Source organism: Ambystoma mexicanum, chromosome 12 (assembly GCF_040938575.1).
Source record: "Ambystoma mexicanum isolate Mex_15411 chromosome 12, UKY_AmexF1_1, whole genome shotgun sequence".
Taxonomy (NCBI): domain Eukaryota; kingdom Metazoa; phylum Chordata; class Amphibia; order Caudata; family Ambystomatidae; genus Ambystoma; species Ambystoma mexicanum.
In genome coordinates, this window is record NC_090936.1 from 525,086,957 (window position 1) to 525,100,486 (window position 13,530).

Here is a 13,530-nt window from a genome sequence, read left to right on the forward strand (position 1 = left end):
TGGTCTTGAGCAAGAAAGAAATCGCATTTTTAGCACAATTACAAAGAACTTTAAATGCTTAACTCGCGACGATTGGTGGAAAGCCTTGTTTGACGGGTCTAACAAACCTGTTCTGTATGCTCTGGTATCCTTTCTTCAGGTAGCTAAAGATCGTCTAAATGCTACGATAGACACAAAAAATGAGGCTTAAGCCACGGGGTTGTTGATGAGCGTGGGGTGTAGTCACATATACCAAACCTTAAGTGCAAAGTTAAGCGGGTTGTTTTTGAAAGTTTTGTAAGGCTGCTTCTATTTTTAAAGGTTTGTATAAAAACCGAATAAAATTAAAAAAAGAAAAAAAAAGAAGTTGTTGTCGGTAGGTCGGGTGTCCAAGCCCCGGAAATCGAAGTCTGCGGGGCTTTCGACGGATGATTCGAGAGGTGACACTCCGCGTCGTCGTCGGAAGTCTCGTGGGTCTCCTTCTAGGAGTCAGTCTCGCCACTCCTCGGCCTCTTCGAGGCATTCTCGGAAGCGCCGACAGCAGTCGTCTTCTAGGTCTTCTTCTGAGGACTCTGCCCGGCATGTCGCTTACCCCACCAGCCGTGCGACGCCGGAGGAATGGACTTCCTTCGGGAAGAAAATGCTGGCGATTCTCGAGTCGCAGGGCACTAAGCCGTCCGCACCCCCGAGTGGGGTCGGCTGTGAGAGGTCGAGAGACACTGTCATGATGTCCGCTCCCGGGGAGCCGGTTCAAGCCCTGCGTCCCCGAAAGCGGACATCCAGTCCCCAAGGAAGGACCCAGCAACCCCATATAGGGGCCCTTTGGACAGTGTCCTGGTGCCTATGGCGCCAGGCTCATAAAAGACATCAGTCCTGGTGCCATAGGCGCCAGGATCATTATGGGAGGGGTTGGGTGCACTTACCTGATGCAGATCATGCTGCAGGATCCCGGCCTCCTTGAGGCCTGAAAGGAACTACTTTACCTGTGGGACTAATTTACCATCCGGGCGTGGTCGGGGAAGGAAACATACCTGATTGGAGGAAGGATACATACCTGGAACTTCTTCCAAGGCTATTTAAACCCCACCAGCCACGCGTGCTTCGCGTTGTTCAGCAACTAGCAGCTGGACGCTCACCGTGTCTGCTCCTGTATCCTGACTTCTGCCACGCCTGCCAGCATCCTGGATCACCTGCAAAGGAAGAGAAGAAGAGAACAGAAGAAGGAAAAGTCCTTACCTGCTAAACCCGCATCCCGGAGACGTCTCGCAGACAATCCTGAAAAGGAAGACTTTTATTTAAAAGCTCATCGCGTCGATCGCTGCAGCGCCGCATTTCACTCACCTTTACAGGGCGCCTCCATGTTCAGCAGCGATCATCCGGATTCGCAGTCACGCCCCAGCGCCTAGGGAGAAAAAGACAAGAACAAAAGGTGAGAGAGAGAAGCGAATAAGGAAAACTAAATCTCCATGTTAAGACTTACCTGTTGATTCATTCCCTCTTCATTTCGGGTCCGCGCCGCATCCTGGCATTTCCGGACCCCGGCCCCTAAGGGGAAAAAGAGACATCAGCGTTAATGAGCGAATGAAAAGGCATTACCAAAAAACGCTCATCAAAGACTTACCTGATTTCTACAAGGATTTCACCTCTCATCTCGGGTCGGTGCCTGTTCCCCGGCATTCCGTACCCCGGCCCCTATGGGGAAAAAGACACTAGCATTAGTACATTAATGCATGGACACAAGGGGAACCTCTTATCAAAAAACTTACCTGGAAGCCAAGCAAGTTTGGTTCTCACCAATCCGAAAATCCAGTGAAGTAACTGGATACCAACGCGCCCCTGCATTAGAAGCAGGATGGAGAGCTTTTCCTTCCAGACCCTAAGGTGAGACGCTACGGGGAATCACAGAAAGGTTTCGAGGAAGGGGAGAGTGGGAGGCCGATTGCATTACCCCGCAGACAGTTAATCCCCTATTTTCACCTACAGAAGGATACTTCTGCAAACCAGACAAGCCAGATTTGGGGGCCCTGTCCAGTCAGTCTTCCGAACCCTGTGCATCACCGTAGAAGAGGTCACAGCAGCGCGAACCAGGCTAGCGCCTCCGTGGGGGTCAGGTGAGCGTTACAGACACCGCTCGCAAGAGTGGTCGGCACGAGTCACGGGAGAGGTCCCTTTCGGACAAGGGGACTCGTTCTCGACGTACCCGTTCCAGGTCCCGGTCCTTGACGCGTTCGAGACCGTGTGCACCTGTGATGTCTTCGAGGAAGACATCGACGCCTGAGGCGTCAAGGGCGTCGACAGGCTTTCTCGAGGCTCCGGCTCCGAAGAAGTCGTCGAAGCCGTCGACGCTCAGATCGTCGAAGGACACGCTCGGAGCTCCGGCTTCGAGGACTGTGTCGACGCCGTCAATGCTGGCGGCGCTGAATCTGACGTGGACGCCGATATATTCGACGCCGATCCTCTCGGCACCGATGCCTGTTCTCTCGGCACCGATTCACTCGCCGCCTTTCGAGGCCGGGGTGTCGGAGGTACCCTGTGGCACGGGGGAACCCCCTAGAAAGGCTCTGGTTAAGAGCAAGCACTCTCGGGTGCCTTCTTTTCACCACCTGGAATATATTTCGGAGGTGGATGAGGATTCTGATGGCCTGGTTCCTAGTCAGGTTCCAGATGAGATGGTCTTGGACCATAGCCAATTTGACGATTTGAGGCAGTCACTGCATGATGCCAGTGGACTGGACACCTCGCCGGAGGTGGAGTTTTGTAGGCCTTAGCCGGGCTCTCATGCCGATTCCTCATACCGGCGCCTTATGGCTAGGGTCTCCGAGTACTTGGGATGGTCTGCTCCCCCAGGGGAGTTTGTGCAGGATGATCTCATGGACATCCTTGATGTTGGTCCCCCAACTGACCCGGTACTACCGTTTCATATGGCTCTACAGAGAAGGGCGGTGGCTTGGACTGCTCCGGAGAGTCTCCCGGCGGTAGGCAGGTCCTTGTCGCGAAAATACCGTCCAGCCAGTAGCGACCCCTGCTACTTGATCAGGCACCCACTCCGGAGAGTTTGGTGGTGCAGGCGGCCACGGCCCTGGCAAAGCAGGCGTCGTACCCTACCATCCCTCCTGTTAGGGACGACAGACGTTTTGACGGCATGGCGAAGAAAGTGTTTTCTTCTGGGGGTATGGCGCTTCAGGCGCCCAACTCCATATGTGCCTTGTCTCGTTTCACACACACTCTGTGGAACTGTGTTGCGTTAGCGGCTGTACATATTCCCGAAGGGGATGAACGGGATGGTTTCCTTGCTATGGTCCAGGATGGTAAGGATGCCATGTGTGAGCCCGTTCAGTCGGGTTTGGACATGGCTGAATGCGTCAGCAGGTCCATGGCGGCGAGCACTGTGATACGCAGGTTTGCGTGGTTGTTGAAGTCGGGGTTTGCTCCTGATGTGCAGTCCCGGCTCCTCAACATGCCCTTTGACGGTGAACACCTTTTTTGGCAGCAAGGCTGACGAGAGCCTTGAGAGGTTGCAGACCTCCAAAGCTGCAGCGAAGTCGTTGGGCGCTGCAGTTCGCCAACCTCCGCTTTTTCGTCCTAGGGGTCAGCAATGGAGGGGTGGTTCCTTTCGCTATTACTCGTCCTTCAGTAAAGTGAGAGGAGCTATCAGTCAAAGAGGCCAACGCAGGGGTACCAGAGGTGGACGACAGGGTACCCGTGGTGCCAAGGCCGCTCGGGCAGTTGCCTCTTTGCCCTCGGGCAACGCCGCAGCCGCTACCACTCAGTCATGAGGCCAGGTCCCATGGTTCGCCGGTTGGGGGAAGGCTGGCGCAGCATCTTTTAGAGTGGCGTGCCATTACGTCAGATGTGTGGGTTCTGGAGATCATAACCCACGGCTACTGTCTTCCCTTTCGGCAGAGGCCTCACGACAATCCACCAGGGAACCTCTCTTTGAAGAGTCCGGATCCGCTCCTTGCGCAGGAAATTCAAGCCCTGCTGGAGAAAGGTGACATAGAACTGGTGCCTGTAGCGGAGAGGAACAAGGGATGGTATTCCCCTTATTTTTTGATTTCGAAGAAAGACGGGGGATTGAGACCCATCATGGACTTGCGAGGTTTGAACATACTCCTCAGGAAGCACAAGTTCAAGATGGTTACTCTCTCTCAAGTCCTCCAGGCCCTTCAGCTTCAGGACTGGTTGGTGTCTTTCGACCTCAAGGATGCTTACTTCCATGTGCTGATCCATCCCAAGCACAAGAAGTACCTGAGGTTCGCGGTTGGCGACTCGCACTTTGTTTCGGGGTCCTGTCGTTTGGATTGACCTCCGCCCCGAGGGTTTTCCCCAAGCTAATGGTGGTGGTGGCAGCGCATCTCGGGCAAGGGGGGATTCACGTCTACCCCTACCTGGACGATTGGTTGATCAGGGGGAGCTCTCCCGAGCAAGTCCTGGATCATCTGTCCGTCACCTGCCACTCACTTCACAGGCTGGGCTTCTCCCTCAATTTAAAGTCCCATTTGACGCCAACACAGCGGCTCCAGTACATCAGAGCAGTGCTCGACACTTCCCTGGGGCAGTGTTTTCCTCCCCAGGTGAGGGCTCTTCACATTCAGCAGATGGTGCACAAGTTTCAGCATGCCCAGAAGCTCCCAGCATTCGAGTTTTTGAGGTTGCTCGGCCTCATGGCATCCTGCATTCTTCTGGTGCCAGAGGCTCGCCTGCGGATGAGATCTTTGCAGTGGGCACTCAAGATGCAATGGTCGCAGTCCTCCGGCAGGATATCGGACCTGGTTCAGGTGCCGCCCTCGGTCGCCCAGGACCTTCTGTGGTGGGCCGTCGAAGGCAACTTGATGAAGGGGGCTCCGTTTTGACTTCCCTGGCCGCAGGTGACGATCGTGATGGATGCATCCCTCACGGGATGGGGTGCTCATGCCAATGAGCTGACAGTCAGCGGTCGTTGGTCTCCGTCAGAGTCCAGACTCCATATCAGTCTGTTGGAGCTGAGGGCCGTCAGGCTAGCCCTGAAGGCTTTTCTGCCGACTGTGTGAGGAAAGAATGTCCTGATCCTGACGGACAACTCAGTGGCCATGCACTACCTCAACAAAAAGGGGGGGGCAGGGTCACTTCCTCTGTGCACGGAGGCGATGCAGCTCGAGTTCTGGGCCATCCAGCATGAAGTTTTGATCTCGGCAGTTCATCTGGCCGGAGACGAAAACGTGACGGCGGACGCTCTGAGCAGACAGAGCACGATCTCTCACTAGTGGGAGTTGGCTCAGGAGATTCTCCTGGAGATCTTCGCCCTTTGGGGGACCCCTCAAGTGGATCTCTTCGCCTCCAGTGTCAACCGGAAGTGCGAGAGGTTCTGCTCGCGGGAATTTCCTCCAAAAGGAGCCTTAGGAGACGCGTTTGTGGTGGAGTAGTCATTATCACTGCTGTACGCGTTTCCTCCCATCCCCGTCATCCCGCAAGTGCTGCGGAGCTTACGGAAGTTCGGTTCCCGGATGATCCTCATTGCTCCGACGTGGGCTCGGAGGACGTGGTACCCGGACCTTCTCGACTTGTCTATCTGTCCTCCACGTCGTCTTCCCTACCGAGACGATCTGCTCTCACGGGAGGGGGGTCAGGTTCTCCATCCAGAGGTCAGGTCTCTCAACCTTCACGCTTGGCTTTTGAAAGGTTGAGGTATAAGGATTGGGACCTCCCTGAAGACGTGATGGAGGTGTTGCTCTCGGCCTGAAGGCCAGCAACAAAGTCTCTGTACCGTTGCCATAAGTTCTGCGACTGGTGCAGAGTTCAGAATGTGGATCCTTTTGCATGTGACATCCCCATGGTTCTGTCCTTTTTACTTTCTTTGGCCCACAGGGGCTTGCAAGTGGGTACCATTAAAGGTTACCTGGCGGCGCTGTCCATCTTTAAGTGCTCGTCTGAAGAGTGTTCCTACTTTAAAATCCCTTTAATTTCACAGTTTCTGAAAGGGCTCACTAATGTGTTCCCTCCGTCACCTTTCCTGGTGCCCAGTTGGGATTTAAACCTTGTTCTTAAGTTTCTTATGGGTGCTCCGTTTGAGCCTTTACATTCTTGCCCTTTGAGGCTGTTAACTCTGAAAACTGTGTTTTTAGTTGTGGTTACTTCCGCTCGCAGAGTGAGTGACTTACAGGCACTTTCAGTTACTTCACTGTATTTCACAAGGACAGGGTTGTCCTTAGAGTTCGTCCTTCTTTTCTTCCGAAGGTGGTTTCGGAATTTCATTTGAGCCAGAAGGTTGTTCATCCGGCGTTCTATCCTCCTCCACATCCTGGTAAGGAAGAGGAGAGGCTCCATAGGCTTGATCCTAGGAGAGCTTTAAGCTTTTATGTTTCACGCATGTCCCAGGTCAGAGTGGACGATCAACTCTTTATTGGTTACGCTGGAAAGCGTTTGGGACAAGCTGTGACGAAACAGACTTTGTCTCGCTGGATTATTTTGGACATCTCGGAGTGTAACCGCTTGGCGGGTAAGAACCCACTGGCTGGCTTGCGGGCCCATTCTACCAGGGGTATGGCTGCATCTACTGCCCTGCAGAGGGGTGTTCCTATTCGCAACATCTGTGATGCAGCCACCTGGGCTTCAGTACATACATTTGTACGTCACTATTCCCTCGATTCCATCCGAGGACAGGATCCTTTGCTCTGCTATTTGATTGGCAATTCTAAATTTTGATTCTAAATTCTTTCCCTCCTCCTTGCTCTGGTACTGCTTTCGGAGTCTGTCATAGATATGGAATACATCGGAAGACCCAATCCCCTCGAAGAACAAGTTACTTTCTTACCTGGTAACGTTCTTTCGATGGGATGGTCCGACAACGTATTCCAGATCGCTCCCTCCCTACCGTCCCCGCTGCAGAATTTATTTTGCGATTGCAGCTTACGTTCCGCAAGGCTTTGTGTCTGACTGGCAGTAGACTAATGTCACACGTTCTGGGGGAAAAAAGTAGAACTGAGGCTATGGCCGTCGTGCGTCCTACTTATCACATCGGATGACGTCGGAGGAGGTCCTCGACGACGGCTCATCGACGCAGATGCCGAAAAAAGTTTCCGAAGCAGCACAGCTGTGGTGATTACTGGTCATAGATATGGAATACGTCGTCGGACCATCCCATCGAAAGAACGTTACCAGGTAAGAAAGTAACTTCTTGTTCTTGAAATAGATAATTTTACTATGCATCAGACGCATGGGTTTCATACAAAATCACTGTTGTGTGTGCTTGGTAACATTGTGAAGTTGAACTGTATAATTTACCAATGTTAATTTTCTTTCTCTTTTTCCTCATCACTCATTCTGTCCTTGGTCTAATTTCGACCATGTGTATTGTTTGTGATTTAACCAATTTGATTACGTAAAGAAAACAAACCTCTCCAAACATTTTCCATATTGACGATTAACATATGCATTGATTTGTTGGAAGTTTTGTGCTGACCATGGATATCTTTAAAACTGTGAATTATAGCACATGTTGTGATCATTGATTTTCTTAATTGGTTTGTGCAGTGAATGCACGCTGAGATTGGTGTACTCTACAAAGGTGCCATCTTTGGCAATTATTGTACGAGACTTGAAATAATTTCTAGTAAGTCACTTTTCTAACTATTATGCACAAGTAATACTTGTGTTGTGATTAATGTAACAATATTTTTGTGGACTTATCACTTTATAATTTCCCCCAAAAACATTTTTGTGAATAAAATGACCTTCTATAAAAGAAAAGTTGAACAATCCCACTTTATTAATTTAGAGGAGCACCACCGGTTGGGAATTCTTTCATATTTGTTATAATTAAGGCTTCCATTTTTATGGTATTTATTTTTCTGCCATTTCCGTCTGTATTTATCCATATTTATTTTTGGGCCCTTTTATTCAGAATGTATCCATTTATTTTTTGGCATATAAAAAGACAAGTATTTTTCTGTATTTATTCTAATAAAAAATGCATTAATTAAAGATATGATATGATATGGCATTTGTAACGCGCCTATACACAAGTGTTTCAAGGCGCGAAAGCACACATACAGCCATACAGGAAAGAAATGCTAGCTCAATTTTTTCCATAAGTTTCTCCTGTGACTGCTGCTACCTTAAGATGTATGCTGTTCGCAAGCTGGAGAATTTGAATGCTATTTTATACAGCTTTTACACTCTCCATGCTATCAATCTGAAATGTGATTGGCCTGCGATATGAGTGACATCAAGAACCAGATAGACTGGTTTTCCGTTTTTTTTCCCATCAATTTTTATAAATAAATACGAACAGAAAGCAGATTGATTTTCCGTCTATATTTATGTGCGAAAACCAGTAAAAACGGAAAACTGTAAACCTTGCTTATAATGAATGTAGCCGTTGGTTGTAGGCTTTATCCCATCGGGGCAGCCCTCCTGTCCTCCCAAAAAATTAGCAAATAGGCGATGTCCCAAATAAATCTGACAACCAAGTTCTATTACTGTCCTTTGGTGGTAGGTTGCTGCTTTTTCATCCCCTGTGGGGGAGAACAGACATATCTGGCGTTTCCCCACAAGTGTGGCTGTGCCTATTGGATTTGTGATGTTTAAACCGTTTTGGGAAATTTTACCAATTCCACACACTCTAACTTCATTTTGAAGGTACTTGGCTCTACATCAACTTTTTCCTGAGTTTCCCCTCGGGTCAAAGGTTTTCTACAAGAGACTGGAACTTTAGCATATACCCCGAATTGTATTATGTATTTTTAAATCTCTGCATTACACTCCTGTCAATGAAAATGTGTTAACCGTATCTGTTTATATTGATTGTTGCTAATTGTGTAACTCCCTTTCCTCCCACTAGGCCCAATATGCAACATACAGAGTATATTTGTATCATCTGCTTTTTACTAGAGGTGTGTGGTTTTACTGTGTCAACGAGTCGTATCGTGGGTCCTTATGGCTCTGTAAATATTTTTTACTGTTGTCTAGGGTTTCAATTTTTCTCCTGACTCCTTAACCTTGTGTGTATTGTTTACCACCATATAGTGGGCAGACAATTAGCTTAGGAGTGTGCAGGGTCCGTCTATGTCCCATTACTGTGTTTATGCATGCAGAGTGTTTTATTGTGTGCTGTGTAACGTAAAGTATCTGTTTGACCTGTGGAACAAAGTAGGCTCACACATCAGTTTTGGGTCAGGATAGACCTCTTTATTTGTTGTCTTGTAAGAAAGAAAACCAGCATCCTAAGTGTATTATGAACTGACTGCTCTAACTTGATCAGCCCTCTAGATTCCCCCCCCATACTTTTTATAGGTCACTACTCATCCCGCTTCTTGCCAATACAATACATCCTTTCATTCACTTTTAGTCCTATCTTAATTCAACTTCCGGTTATTGTGTCACATGACAAATCATCCTATGATGCATCTCCCCATGCATCTCAGGAGGCTAAGAACATTTCGGAAATCCATGATCCTGATTGCTCCGGACTGGGCCAGGAGGACGTGGTACCTGGAACTTCTGGAAATGTCTATCTGCCCTCAAATTCATCTTCCACAAACAGAGGACCTTCTCTCGCAAGAGGGGGTTTGCATTCTTCATCCAGAGATTAGGACCCTCAATCTCCATGCATGGTTTCTGAGAGGTTGAGGTACAAAGATTGGGACCTTCCGGGATTTGTCGTGGAGGAGGTGTTGCTTTCGGCCCGAAGGCCAGCAACAAAATTCTCTACCGCTGCCATTCGAACAAATTTTAAGCTGGTGTAGCGATAAAGGAATTCATCTTTCTGATGTTTGTTAATCTGCTTGGAATCACATGCTGTGCATATAGTCCGACATCCAGTGGTAACCGCAGAGTATTGCATATGGTCTTTCGAGAATCGAAAGGGGACGTCGACTTGGGCGTTCCCGTCACACTATCCCTACGTGACGTGTAGTGTACCCAAGATCCCTCGCGTGTCGAGGTCCCTCGGATTGTTTTTTTCCACCCAGCATACTGGTCGCCTTGATGCAGAGCTCATCAAAGACTTTGCTTATTTTCCCATCGACCTTTGGTCGAATAATTATATAAAATATGTATATCACCCTATCCGCCCCTTATTTTGACGCCTGTTACAGACCTCTGCCGATTACCTCCAAGAACTCGATGGACAGTGATCCAGTCGGCTCTGCCGACCCTGTGGCCAGGCCTTCCGCCGGCCCATACAGTAGGGAGAGTGGGTTCGGGGTGGACATTTCTATACAAATTGAGAATGGCTTTCCCTTTCGGTCTTCGTCACGCTACCCATCCCCAGCTACGGAGAGGACTCATTTAGGTTTTGCCCTAATTGTAGGAGCAAATTCCCTTGGAAAGGTAGGCACAGACGGTGTAACCGGTGCTTTACCCTCGATCACAAGGAAGGATACGCGGCTTGTAAGCTCCTCTGTCCTAAGACATTAAAGGAGCGTAGATTCAAGCGGTGGGCGGCCTACGGTATGTCGAAGGCCGAATTTTCTCCCGCTGCCGCAGCCACCGAATGTGACGGTCAGAGTGACGATCATACCTCCGAACCGGAGGTTGTTGACCTTTTGACAGAACGCTCGCGTTCCGCATAGTCTGTCCCGGCCCCGCTAGGCACGGCTTAGGCACTGCTATGGGGAAGTCACACCCAGGCGACAAAGCCGAACATGTACACAGCACAAAGCACACAACCCCAAGTCAATCTTCGGCCCGGGCTCAGAAGACTTCAGCGCCAACGGGTACACCGGAAGCTCCGGCGGCACCCGCCGACCGTTGGGATCGGCAGCCCTCCTTGCAGCTGCAAATGCGCCTAGCGACGGGCCATCAGTGACAAAGGTCGCTACCCCTAATATACCAGGTTCCGTCGAGACACATTGCAAGAAAGCATCCAGCAACGATAGGGCTCCGGTTCCACTGAAGAAGGCGGCCGCAGAAGATGAGGCACCGGCACCACTGAAAAAGGCAGCTGCTGAGGACAGGGCCCGGCACCGATTAAGAGGACCCCCTCGCAATTGGAGGCTGAAGCTACGCGCCTCCTGACCGTGGCCGACGTCGCTGACGGCTTAGCTAGGATTGTTGCCGCCGATTCTCAGAAGCGGCACCCCGGGGGTGCACCGAGGCCCACGGAAAGGCCCAAGGATCCGCGGAGATCCAAGGATGGCCTAAGTGGGGTACTGGAACCCACCCATAAGTCGAAAGAGAAGCACAGAGACGTCTCACCTCTGTCGGTAGCTCAGGAGGAGTTCTCTGAGGGCAAAGAAGGGCTTTTCTCGACGATGAGATGAAAATCTCGACGCTTTTCGACGGATAAACCCGATCAGGACCTTTTTTCACCTCTGGACCATTCTAGGTGCTCGGTTTGGACTACAGAAAAGTTTGAGAACTGTATGGAAAGGCTGGACGGGTTTGTTTCCCGTTCAGAACAACCTACAGCAAGTAGGCCAAGGGATGAGATCCCTGTGGACCTCAAATCTAAATTTCCAAGACTTTTTGACCCCTCTTTAGAAGAGGATATATACAATTATGACCTAACTGAGGAGGACATTCCTGCTGACACTCAGGATGAGGAATTCTTCAACCCTGAGGACATGCATGATCACATAGATGGATGGGAAGAGAACCCAGATGTGGGTGACCCTCAACAATGGCAGTCCCTGGATCAACAAGACCCTGATGCCCTGTCTCTGGACTCTCCCCAGTCCACTCCTACTAGGCAACAACCCTCACCAGTGGATGACCAGTTGATTTTTAACATAATGTAGCGTAAAGCAGCTAATCACTTTAAAATTGCTACAGATGAAGCGGTCCCCGAAGCTGACTTCGTGGAGGACATCCTTGAGGAGAAACCACCAGCCAGCCAGGCTATTCCTCTCCTCAATTCAATCAAAAAACATCTGGCGTCCTCCTTATCAACACCTGCTCTCACAAGAGGTGTCAACTCACGAATAGAAAAACTTTCGCCCTTCTCCATCAGACCCTCTGTATATCGGAGGTCATTCCTCCCCAGACTCTCTGGTGGTGATTACTACACGAAAGCGGTCAGGGGTCCCTTTGTCAACAGGAGAGGCACCCCCTGATGAGGAAAGTAAATGACTTTACGCCCTTGGGAAGAGGATCACGGTTGCAGCAGCGTTCTCAACGAGCATTGGCAACAATACCTTGTTGGCCAGCTATGCCGATGCCCAGTGGGCCTTACTACAGGAAGGCATACAGGAGGTCCCTGAACTCCTACGTACTAGTCTCCTCACCACTGTCACTGAGGGTAGACTGGTGAACCAAAGCATTCTTAAGAATACTTTGGATTCTGCAGAAACGGCCGGTCGAGCCCTTGCTCAGGGCACACTACTGAAGAGACATGTGTGGCTACGGAACTCTGGATTCAAGCCAGAGACGCAAGCGTCACTGATAAACCCGTGGAAGAATCCAATCTGTTTGGGGAAGCGGTCGAAGAGGCCCTCGAGACCGCAAAAAAGGAGCATGACACCTTAAAAACACTGGACCAGATTACACAAAGACCCTCTACAAGATGATCTGGGTCCAAACGGCTTTTTCGTGGCCAACGCGTCCCTCAACAACAATACTCATTGGGAAACAATTGGAATTCTACACAGGGAAATAGAGGATACACCACCCCGTATCCCCAAAGGGTTCAACGCCGTGGCAAAGGAAGAGGCCAGAACTATACCCCCAGAGGCTCCCCGGTCGAAAATGACCCGAAAATTCGGGTTCCCTCCCATGCCTCCCCAGTCGGGGCCGGCTAACATTGTTTCTTCAGGCATGGGAGGGAATAACCACAGACCAGTGGGTGCTAAAGACCGTGGCCGACAGGTACTGTATAGAGTTCAACCGGTCCCCAACATTCAGACCTCCACGAGCAAGACGACTGACACCAGACCATCTTCGCATTCTTCTGCAGGAAGTCGAGACACTACAGGAGAAAGGAGCCATAGAAATCGTACCTCTGTCACGGGTAAAAGAAGGTATTTATTCTGTGTACTTCCTTGTACCCAAAAAGGATCTAACCATGCGCCCTGTTGTAGATCTCTGCCCAGCGAACACATTTGTGAAGCCACACTGCAGGAAGTAATTCCACTGCTTTCACAGGGAGATTACATGGCAACACTGAACATGAAAGATGCATACTTTCATATTTCAATGTCCCCAGCGCACAGAAAATATCTGATTCATGATACAAGACAAGCATTATCAGTTCAAAGTACTACTCTTCAGCATAGCATCTGCACCATGGGTATTTTACAATGGTAGTAGCAACAGCACATCTTCGCAGGCAATCCATCCCGGTCTATCCTTACCTTGACGACTGGCTCATAACCGGGGACTCTTAAGAAACATGTCTGTCAAAATACCCAAAAGACAATCAATCTTTTATCCAGCCTAGACTCCAATCAGGTCAAACAATTCCTAGGGGCTCTAATTCGAACAAAGGACGGCCTCGTCTTCCCCTCCAACGAGAGGGTCCAAAACATATTGTTTCAGATCCCTCAGTATGTAGTCAGTCGAATGTGACTGTACGCAAGGCTATGCGACTGCTAGGAATGATGGCGTCATGTATCTACTTGGTTACTCATGCGCGCC

The 13,530-nt window shown here is 49.9% G+C and overlaps 1 protein-coding gene across 1 annotated transcript in view; it reads left to right on the forward strand.

The window, feature by feature from the left end:
- The window catches only part of OSBP (oxysterol binding protein), a 1,428,945-nt gene that overhangs the window by 318,150 nt on the left and 1,097,265 nt on the right, over window positions 1-13,530 (forward strand). The window lies entirely within an intron of this gene.